The sequence below is a fragment of the Rhipicephalus microplus genome, unplaced genomic scaffold (genome assembly GCF_043290135.1).
Source record: "Rhipicephalus microplus isolate Deutch F79 unplaced genomic scaffold, USDA_Rmic scaffold_64, whole genome shotgun sequence".
NCBI lineage: Eukaryota > Metazoa > Arthropoda > Arachnida > Ixodida > Ixodidae > Rhipicephalus > Rhipicephalus microplus.
The window spans coordinates 975,973-987,130 of NW_027464637.1; the positions used below are offsets into that span (position 1 = coordinate 975,973).

General features: G+C 50.9%; 1 non-coding gene across 1 annotated transcript; it reads left to right on the forward strand.

Moving 5' to 3' along the window:
* The first annotated feature begins 3,184 nt into the window (after window positions 1-3,184).
* Window positions 3,185-3,257, forward strand: TRNAN-GUU (transfer RNA asparagine (anticodon GUU)). Its single transcript has one exon. It is a non-coding gene; the product is annotated as a tRNA-Asn (tRNA).
* The last annotated feature ends 7,901 nt before the right edge of the window (window positions 3,258-11,158 follow it).

The following is an 11,158-nucleotide window of genomic DNA, read 5'->3' on the forward strand; positions in this document are numbered from 1 at the left end:
AAAGGTTGGAGGTTGGAACCCTCCCATGAGCGGTGTGCCTCTTTTTTTCTTTGCGCTGATACGTTTGGAAAAATGTTCTGATGGTGGTGAGAGTGAAGCACGACTACCTCCGTGACGCAATAGGCTAGCGCGTTCGGCTGTTAACCAAAAGGTTGGAGGTTCGAGCCCTCCCGAGAGCGGTGTGTCTCTTTTTTCTTTGCGCTGACAGCTATGGAGAAATCTTCCGACAGTGGTGAGAGTGGAGCACGACTGTCTCCGTGGCGCAACTGCTAGTGAGTCGGCTGTTAAGCAAAAGGTTGGAGGTTCGAGCCCTCCCCGGGAGCAGCGTGTCGCTTTTTTTTCTTTGCACTGATAGCTTTGGAGAAACGTTCTTACGGTGGTGAGAGTGGACCGCGGTTGGGTCCGCGGTGCAATGGCTAGCGCGATCGGCTGTTAACCAACAGTTTGGAGGTTCTAGCCCTCCCATGAGCGGTGTGTCACTTTTTTTCTTTGCACTGATATCTTTGAAGAAGTGTTGTGACCGTGATGAGAGTGGAGCACGACTGTTTTTTGGCGCAATTGGCTAGCGCGTCTGGCTGTTAACCAAAAGGTTGGAGGTTCGAACCCTCCCATGAGCGGTGTGTCTCTTTTTTTTCTTTGCGCTGATACCTTTCTAAAAATGGTCTGATGGTGGTGACAGTGGAGCACGACTGTTTTTTGGCGCAATTGGCTAGCGCGTTGGGCTGTTAACGAAAAGGTTGGAGGTTCGAACCCTCCCATGAGTGGTGTGTCTCTTTTTTTCCTTGCGCTGATACCTTTGGAAAAATGTTCTGATGGTGGTGAGAGTGGAGCACGACTGTCTCAATGGTGCAATTCGCTAGCGCGTTGGGCTGTTAACCAAAAGTTTGGAGGTTCGAACCCTCCCATGAGTGGTGTGTCTCTTTTTTTCTTTGCGCTTATACCTTTGGAAAAATGTTCTGATGGTGGTGAGAGTGGAGCACTACAATCTCCGTGACGCAATTGGCTAGCGCGTTCGGCTGTTAACCAAAAGGTTAGAGGTTCGAGCCCTCCCGAGAGCGGCGTGTCTCTTTTTTTCTTTGCGCTGATAGCTTTGGAGAAATATTCTGACGGTAGTGAGAGTGGAGCACGACTGTCTCCGTGGCGCATTTGGCTAGCGCGTCGGCTGTTAAGCAAAAGGTTGGAGGTTCGAGCCCTCCCAGGAGCAGTGTGTCGCTTTTTTTCTTTGCGCTGATAGCCTTGGAGAAACGTTCTGACGGTGGTGAGAGCGGAGCCCGACTGTCTCTCTTGCGCAATTGGCTAGCGCGTTGGGCTGTTAACGAAAAGGTTGGAGGTTCGAACTCTCCCATGAGCGGTGTGTCTCTTTTTTTCTTTGCGCTGATACCTTTGGAAAAATGTTCTGATGGTGGTGAGAGTGGAGCACGACTACCTCCGTTACGCAATTGGCTAGCGCATTCGGCTGTTAATCCAAAGGTTGGAGTTTCGAGCCCTCCCGAGAGCGGTGTGTCTCTTTTTTTTCTTTGCGCTGATAGCTTTGGAGAAATGTTCTGATGGTATTGAGAGCGGAGCGTGACCGTCTCCTTGGCGCAGTCTGCTAGTGGGTCGGCTGTTAAGCAAAAGGTTGGAGGTTCGAGCCCTCCCGGGAGCATTGTGTCGCTTTTTTTCTTTGCGCTGATAGCTTTGCAGAAACGTTCTGACGGTGGTGCGGGTGGAGCATGGTTGGGTCCGTGGTGCAATGGCTAGCGCGATTGGCTGTTAACCAAAAAGGTTGGAGGTTCGAGCCCTCCCATGAGCGGTGTTTCGCTTTTTTTCTTTGCACTGATATCTTTGAAGAAATGTTCTGACGGTGGTGAGAGTGGAGCACGAACTGTCTCCGTGGCGCAATAGGCTAGCGCGTTGGGCTGTTAACCAAAAAACTTGAGGTTCGAACCCTCCCATGAGCAGTGTGTCTCTTTTTTTCTTTGCGCTGATAGCTTTGGAGAGATGTTCTGACGGTGGTGAGAGTGGAGCACGACTGTTTCCGTGGCGCAATCTGCTAACGCGTCGGCTGTTAAGCTAAAGGTTGGAGGTTTGAGCCCCCCCGAGAGCGGTGTGTCTCTTTTTTTCTTTGCGCTGATAGCTTTGGAGAAATGTTCTGACGGTGGTGAGAGTGGAGCACTACTGTCTCCGTGGCGCAATCTGCTAGTGCGTCGGCTGTTAAGCAAAAGGTTTGAGGTTCGAGCCCTCCTGAAAGCGGTGTGTCTCTTTTTTTCTTTGCGCTGATAGCTTTGGAGAAATGTTCTGACGGTGGTGAGAGTGGCGCACGACTGTTTCCGTGGCAGAATCGGCTAGCGCGATCAACTGTTATCCAAAAGGTTTGAGGTTCGAGCCCTCCCGAAAGTGGTGTGTCTCTTTTTTTTCTTTGCGCTGATAGCTTTGGAGAAATGTTCTAACGGTGGTGAGAGTGGAGCACGACTGTCTCCGTGGCCCAACCTGCTAGTGCGTCGGCTGTTAACCAACAGGTTCGAGATTCGAGCCCTCCTATGAGCGGTGTGTCGCTTTTTTTTCTTTGCACTGATATCGTTGTAGAAGTGTTCTGACTGTGGTGAGAGTGGAGCACGACTTTCTCCGTGGCGCAATTGGCTAGCGCGTTCGGCTATTAACCAAAAGGTTGCAGGTTCGAACCCTCCCATGAGTGGTGTATCTCTTTTTTTCTTTGCGCTGATACCTTTGAAAAAATGTTCTGATGGTGGTGAGAGTAGAGCACGACTACCTCCGTGACGCAATTGGCTAGCGCGTTCGGCTGTTAACCAAAAGGTTGGAGGTTCGAGCCCTCCCGAGAGCGGTGTGTCTTTTTTCTTTGCGCTGACAGCTATGGAGAAATGTTCCGACAGTGGTGAGAGTGGAGCACGACTGTCTCCGTGGCGCAACTGCTAGTGCGTCGGCTGTTAAGCAAAAGGTTGGAGGTTCGAGCCCTCCCCGGGAGCAGCGTGTCGCTTTTTTTTCTTTGCGCTGATAGCTTTGGAGAAACGTTCTTACGGTGGTGAGAGTGGACCGCGGTTGGGTCCGCGGTGCAATGGCTAGCGCGATCGGCTGTTAACCAACAGTTTGGAGGTTCTAGCCCTCCCATGAGCGGTGTGTCACTTTTTTTCTTTGCACTGATATCTTTGAAGAAGTGTTGTGACCGTGATGAGAGTGGAGCACGACTGTTTTTTGGCGCAATTGGCTAGCGCGTTTGGCTGTTAACCAAAAGGTTGGAGGTTCGAACCCTCCCATGAGCGGTGTGTCTCTTTTTTTTCTTTGCGCTGATACCTTTCTAAAAATGTTCTGATGGTGGTGACAGTGGAGCACGACTGTTTTTTGGCGCAATTGGCTAGCGCGTTGGGCTGTTAATGAAAAGGTTGGAGGTTCGAACCCTCCCATGAGTGGTGTGTCTCTTTTTTTCCTTGCGCTGATACCTTTGGAAAAATGTTCTGATGGTGGTGAGAGTGGAGCACGACTGTCTCAATGGTGCAATTCGCTAGCGCGTTGGGCTGTTAACCAAAAGTTTGGAGGTTCGAACCCTCCCATGAGTGGTGTGTCTCTTTTTTTCTTTGAGCTTATACCTTTGGAAAAATGTTCTGATGGTGGTGAGAGTGGAGCACTACAATCTCCGTGACGCAATTGGCTAGTGCGTTCGGCTGTTAACCAAAAGGTTAGAGGTTCGAGCCCTCCCGAGAGCGGCGTGTCTCTTTTTTTCTTTGCGCTGATAGCTTTGGAGAAATATTCTGACGGTAGTGAGAGTGGAGCACGACTGTCTCCGTGGCGCATTTGGCTAGCGCGTCGGCTGTTAAGCAAAAGGTTGGAGGTTCGAGCCCTCCCAGGAGCAGTGTGTCGCTTTTTTTCTGTGCGCTGATAGCCTTGGAGAAACGTTCTGACGGTGGTGAGAGCGGAGCCCGACTGTCTCTCTTGCGCAATTGGCTAGCGCGTTGGGCTGTTAACGAAAAGGTTGGAGGTTCGAACCCTCCCATGAGCGGTGTGTCTCTTTTTTTCTTTGCGCTGATACCTTTGGAAAAATGTTCTGATGGTGGTGAGAGTGGAGCACGACTACCTCCGTTACGCAATTGGCTAGCGCATTCGGCTGTTAATCCAAAGGTTGGAGTTTCGAGCCCTCCCGAGAGCGGTGTGTCTCTTTTTTTCTTTGCGCTGATAGCTTTGGAGAAATGTTCTGATGGTATTGAGAGCGGAGCGTGACCGTCTCCTTGGCGCAGTCTGCTAGTGGGTCGGCTGTTAAGCAAAAGGTTGGAGGTTCGAGCCCTCCCGGGAGCATTGTGTCGCTTTTTTTCTTTGCGCTGATAGCTTTGCAGAAACGTTCTGACGGTGGTGCGGGTGGAGCATGGTTGGGTCCGTGGTGCAATGGCTAGCGCGATTGGCTGTTAACCAAAAATGTTGGAGGTTCGAGCCCTCCCATGAGCGGTGTGTCGCTTTTTTTTCTTTGCACTGATATCTTTGGAGAAGTGTTCTGCCCATGGTGAGAGTGGAGCACGAACTGTCTCCGTGGCGCAATAGGCTAGCGCTTTGGGCTGTTAACCAAAAGGCTGGAGGTTCGAACCCTCCCATGAGCGGTGTGTCTCTTTGTTTCTTTTCGCTGATACCTTTGGAAAAATGTTCTGATGGTGGTGAGAGTGGAGCACGACTACCTCCGTGACGCAATTGGCTAGCGCGTTCGGCTGTTGACCAAATGTTTGGAGGTTCGAGCTTTCCCGAGAGCAGTGTGTCTCTTTTTTTCTTTGCGCTGATAGCTTTGGAGAAATGTTCTGACGGTGGTAAAATTGGAGCAAGGCTGTCTCCGTGGCGCAATCTGCTAGTGCGTCGGCTGTTAAGCAAAAGGTTGGAGGTTCGAGCCCTCCCGAGAGCGGTGTGTCTCTTTTTTTCTTTGCGCTGATACCTGCGGAAAAATGTTCTGATTGTGGTGAAAGTGGAGCATGACTACCTCCATGACGCATTTGGCTAGCGCAATCAACTGTTATCAAAAAGGTTGGAGTTTCGAGCCCTCCCGAGAGCGGTGTGTCTCTTTTTTCTTTGCACTGACAGCTATGGAGAAATGTTCCGACAGTGGTGAGAGTGGAGCACGACTGTCTCCGTGGCACAATCTGCTAGTATCTGCTAGTGGGTCGGCTGTTAAGCAAAAGGTTGGAGGTTCGAGCCCTTTCGGGAGCAGTGTGTCGCTTTTTTTCTTTGCGCTGATAGCTTTGCAGAAACGTTCTGACGGTGGTGCGGGTGGAGCATGGTTGGGTCCATGGTGCAATGGCTAGCGCGATTGGCTGTTAACCAAAAAGGTTGGAGGTTCGAGCCCTCCCATGAGCGGTGTGTCGCTTTTTTTCTTTGCCTGACACCTTTGGAAAAATGTTCTGATGGTGATGAGAGTGGAGCACGACTACCTCCGTGACGCAATTGGCTAGCGCGTTCGGCTGTTGACCAAAAGTTTGGAGGTTCGAGCTCTCTCGAGAGCGGTGTGTCTCTTTTTTTCTTTGCGCTGATAGCTTTGGAGAAATGTTCTGACGGTGGTGAGAGTGGAGCACGACTGTTTCCGTGGCAGAATCGGCAAGTGGGATCAACTGTTATCAAAAAGTTTGGAGGTTCGAGCCCTCCCGAGAGCGGTGTGTCTCTTTTTATTCTTTGCGCTGATAGCTTTGGAGAAATGTACTGACGGTGGTGAGAGTGGAGCACGACTGTCTCCGTGGCGCAATCTGCTAGTGCGTCGGCTGTTAAGCAAAAGGTTGGAGGTTCGAGCCCTCCCATGAGCGGTGTGTTGCTTTTTTTTCTTTGCACTGATATCATTGTAGAAGTGTTCTGACCGTGGTGAGAGTGGTGCACGACTGGCTCCGTGGGACGATTGGTTAGCGCGTTGGTCTGTTAACCAAAAGGATGGAGGTTCGAACCCTCCCATGAGTGGTGTGTCTCTTTTTTTCTTTGCGCTGATACCTTTGGAAAAATGTTCTGATGGTGGTGAGAGTAGAGCACGACTACCTCCGTGACGCAATTGGCTAGCGCGTTCGGCTGTTAACCATAAGGTTGGAGGTTCGAACCCTCCCATGAGCAGTGTGTCTCTTTTTTTTGCGCTCATACCTTTGAAAAAATGTTCTGATGGTGGTGAGAGTGGAGCACGACTACCTCCGTGACGCAATTGGCTAGCGCGTTCGGGTGTAGACCAAAAGTTTGGAGGTTCGAGCCCTCCCGAGAGCTGTGTGTCTCTTTTTTTCTTTGCGCTGATAGCTTTGGAGAAATGTTCTGACGGTAGTGAGAGTGGAGCACTGCTGTCTCCGTGGCGCAATCTGCTAGTGCGTCGGCTGTTAAGCAAAAGGTTTGAGGTTCGAGCCCTCGTGAGAGCGGTGTGTCTCTTTTTTTTCTTTGCGCTGATAGCTTTGGAGAAATGTTCTGACGGTGGTGAGAGTGGCGCACGACTGTTTCCGTGGCAGAATCGGCTAGCGCGATCAACTGTTATCCAAAAGGTTGGAGGTTCGAGCCCTCCCGAGAGTGGTGTGTCTCTTTTTTTTCTTTGCGCTGATAGCTTTGGAGAAATGTTCTAACGGTGGTGAGAGTGGAGCACGACTGTCTCCGTGGCCCAATCTACTAGTGCGTCGGCTGTTAACCAACAGGTTGGAGATTCGAGCCCTCCTATGTGCGGTGTGTCGCTTTTTTTTCTTTGAGCTTATATCTTTGTAGAAGTGTTCTGACTGTGGTGAGAGTGGAGCACGACTTTCTCCGTTGCGCAATTGGCTAGGTGTTCGGCTGTTAACCAAAAGGTTGCAGGTTCGAACCCTCCCATGAGTGGTGTATCTCTTTTTTTCTTTGCGCTGATACCTTTGAAAAAATGTTCTGATGGTGGTGAGAGTGGAGCACGACTGTCTCCGTGGCGCAATCTGCTAGTGCGTCGGCTGTTAACCAAAAGATTGGAGGTTCGAGCCCTCCCATGAGCGGTGTGTCGCTTTTTTTTCTTTGCACTGATATCATTGTAGAAGTGTTCTGACCGTGGTGAGAGTGGAGCACGACTGTCTCCGTGGCGCAAGTGGCTAGCGCGTTGGGCTGTTTACCGTAAGGTGAGGTTCGAACCCTCCCATGAGCAGTGTGTCTCTTTTTTTCTTTGCGCTGATACCTTTGAAAAAATGTTCTGATGGTTGTGAGAGTGGAGCACGACTACCTCCGTGACGCAATTGGCAAGCGCGTTCGGGTGTAGGACAAAAGTTTGGGGGTCCGAGCCCTCCCGAGAGCTGTGTGTCTCTTTTTTTCTTTGCGCTGATAGCTTTGGAGAAATGTTCTGACAGTGGTGAGAGTGGAGCACTACTGTCTCCTTGGCGCAATCTGCTAGTGCGTCGGCTGTTAAGCAAAAGGTTTCAGGTTCGAGCCCTCCCGAGAGCGGTGGGTCGCTTTTTTTTCTTTGAGCTGATATCTTTGTAGAAGTGTTCTCACTGTGGTGAGAGTGGAGCACGACTTTCTCCGTGGCGCAATTGGCTAGCGCGTTCGGCTGTTAACCCAAAAGGTTGCAGGTTCGAACCCTCCCATGAGCGGTGTGTCTCTTTATTTCTTTGCGCTGATAGCCTTGGAGAAACCTTCTGACGGTGGTGAGAGTGGAGCACGACTGTCTCTATTGCGCAATTGGCTAGCGCATTGGGCTGTTAACGAAAAGGTTGGAGGTTGGAACCCTCCCATGAGCGGTGTGCCTCTTTTTTTCTTTGCGCTGATACGTTTGGAAAAATGTTCTGATGGTGGTGAGAGTGAAGCACGACTACCTCCGTGACGCAATAGGCTAGCTCGTTCGGCTGTTAACCAAAAGGTTGGAGGTTCGAACCCTCCCGAGAGCGGTGTGTCTCTTTTTTTGCGCTGATAGCTTTGGAGAAATGTTCTGGTGATGAGAGTGGAGCACGACTACTTCCGTGACGGAATTGGCTAGCGCGTTCGGCTGTTAATCAAAAGGTTGGAAGTTCGAGCCCTCCCGAGAGCGGTGTGTCTCTTTTTTTTCTTTGCGCTGATAGCTTTGGAGAAATGTTCTGACGGTGGTGAGAGTGGAGCGCGACTGTCTCCATGGCGCAATCTGCTTGTGCGTCGGCTGTTAAGCAAAAGGTTGGAGGTTTGAGCCCTCCTGGGAGCAGTGTGTCGCTTTTTTTCTTTGCGCTGATAGCTTTGGAAAAATGTTCTGATGGTGGTGAGAGTAGAGCACGACTACCTCCATGACGCAATTGGCTAGCGCGAATGGCTGTTAACCAAAATGTTGGAGGTTCGAGCCCTTCCATGAGCGGAGCGTCGCTTTTTTTTCTTGGCACTGATATCTTTGGAGAAGTGTTCTGACCATGGTGAGAGTGGAGCACGAACTGTCTCCGTGGCGCAATTGGCTAGCGCGTTGGGCTGTTAACCAAAAGGCTGGAGGTTTGAACCCTCCACTGAGCGGTGTGTCTCTTTTTTTCTTTGTGCTGACACCTTTGGAAAAATGTTCTGATGGTGGTGAGAGTGGAGCACGACTACCTCCGTGACGCAATTGGCTAGCGCGTTCGGCTGTTGACCAAAAGTTCGGAGGTTCGAGCCCTCCCGAGAGCGGTGTGTCTCTTTTTTTTCTTTGCGCTGATAGCTTTGGAGAAATGTTCTGACGGTGGTAAAAGTGGAGCAAGGCTGTCTCCGTGGCGCAATCTGCTAGTGCGTCGGCTGTTAACCAAAAGGTTGGAGGTTCGAGCCCTCCCGTGAGCGGTGTGTCGCTTTTTTTTCGTTGCACTGATATCTTTGTAGAAGTGTTCTGACCGTGGTGAGAGTGGAGCACGACTGTCTCCGTGGCGCAATTGGCTAGCGCATTCGGCTGTTAACCAAAAGGTTGGAGGTTCAAGCCCTCCCACGAGCGGTGTGTCGCTTTTTTTTCTTTGCACTGATATGTTTGGAGAAGTGTTCTGACCGTGGTAAGAGTGGAGCACGACTGTCTCCGTGGGACGATTTACTAGCGCGTTCGGCTGTTGACCAAAAGTTTGGAGTTTCGAGCCCTCCCGAGAGCGGTGTGTCTCTTTTTTTTTCTTTGCGCTGATAGCTTTGGAGAAATGTTCAGACGGTGGTAAAAGTGGAGCAAGGCTGTCTCCTTGGCGCAATCTGCTAGTGCGTCGGCTGTTAAGCAAAAGGATGGAGGTTCGAACCCTCCCAAAAGCGGTGTGTCTCTTTTTTTCTTTGCGCTGATACCTTTGGAAAAATGTTCTTATTGTGGTGAAAGTGGAGCATGACTACCTCCGTGACGCAATTGGCTAGCGCGTTCGGCTGATAACCAAAAGGTTGGAGGTTCGAGCCCTCTCGAGAGCGGTGTGTCTTTTTTCTTTGCGCTGACAGCTATGGAGAAATGTTCCGACAGTGGTGAGAGTGGAGCACTACTGTCTCCGTGGCACAATCTGCTAGTTCGTCGGCTGTTAAGCAAAAGGTCGGAGGTTCGAGCCCTCCCCGGGAGCAGCGTGTCGCTTTTTTTCTTTGCGCTTATAGCTTTGGAGAAACGTTCTTACGGTGGTGAGAGTGGACCGCGGTTGGGTCCGTGGTGCAATGGCTAGCGCGATCGGCTGTTAACCAAAAGGTTGGAGGTTCTAGCCCTCCCAGGAGCGGTGTGTCACTTTTTTTCTTTGCACTGATATCTTTAAAGAAGTGTTCTGACCGTGGTGAGAGTGGAACACGACTGTCTCTGTGGCGCAATTGGCTAGCGCGTTAAGCTGGTAACCATAAGGTTGGAGGTTCGAACCCTTCCTTGAGCAGTGTGTCTCTTTTTTTCTTTGCGCTGATACCTTTGGAAAAATGTTCTGATGGTGGTGAGAGTGGAAAACGACTGTCTCCATGGTGCAATACGCTAGCGCGTTAGGCTGTTAACCAAACGCTTGGAGGTTCGAACCCTACCATGAGCGGTGTGTCTCTTTTTTTCTTTGCGCGTATACCTTTGAAAAAATGTTCTGATGGTGGTGAGAGTGGAGCACGACTACCTCCAAGACGCAATTGGCTCGCGCGTTAGGGTGTTGACCAAATTTTTGGAGGTTCGAGCCCTCCCGAGAGCGGTGTGTCTCTTTTTTTCTTTGCGCTGATAGCTTTGGAGAAATGTTGTGACGGTGTGAGAGTGGAGCACGACTGTCTCCGTGGCGCAATCTGGTAGTGCGTCGGCTGTTAAGCAAAAGGTTGGAGGTTCGAGCCCTCCCGAGAGCGGTGTGTCTCTTTTTTTTCTTTGCGCTGATAGCTTTGGAGAAATGTTCTGACGGTGGTGAGATTGGAGCACGACTGTTTCCGTGGCAGAATCGGCTAGCCCGATCAACTGTTATCAAAAAGGTTGGAGGTTCGAGCCCTCCCGAGAGCGGTGTGTCTCTTTTTTTTCTTTCCGCTGATAGCTATGGAGAAATGTTCCGACAGTGGTGAGAGTGGAGCACTAGTGTCTCCGTGGCACAATCTGCTAGTTCGTCGGCTGTTAAGCAAAAGGTCGGAGGTTCGAGCCCTCCCCGGGAGCAGCGTGTCGCTTTTTTTCTTTGCGCTTATAGCTAGGGAGAAACGTTCTTACGGTGGTGAGAGTGGACCGCGGTTGGGTCCGTGGTGCAATGGCTAGCGCGATCGGCTGTTAACCAAAAGGTTGGAGGTTCGAGCCCTCCCGAGAGCGGTGTGTCTCTTTTTTTTCTTTCCGCTGATAGCTTTGGAGAAACGTTCTGATGGTGGTGAGAGTGGAGCGCGGTTGGGTCCGTGGTGCAATGGCTAGCGCGATTGGCTGTTAACCAAAAGGTTGGAGGTTCGAGCCCTCCCAGGAGCGGTGTGTCACTTTTTTTCTTTGCACTGATATCTTTAAAGAAGTGTTCTGACCGTGGTGAGAGTGGAACACGACTGTCTCTGTGGCGCAATTGGCTAGCGCGTTAAGCTGGTAACCATAAGGTTGGAGGTTCGAACCCTCCCATGAGCGGTGTGTCTCTTTTTTTCTTTGCGCTGATACCTTTGAAAAAATGTTGTGATGGTGGTGAGAGTAGAGCACGACTGTCTACGTGGCGCATTTGGCTAGCGCGATCGGCTCTTTACCGAAAAGTTGGAGGTTCGAGCCCTCCCGGGAGCGGCTTTTCGCTTTTTTCTTTGCACTGAGTGCTATGGAGAAATGTTCCGACAGTGGTGAGAGTGGAGCACAACTGTCTCCGTGGCGCATTTGGCTAGCGCGTTGGGCTGTTAACCA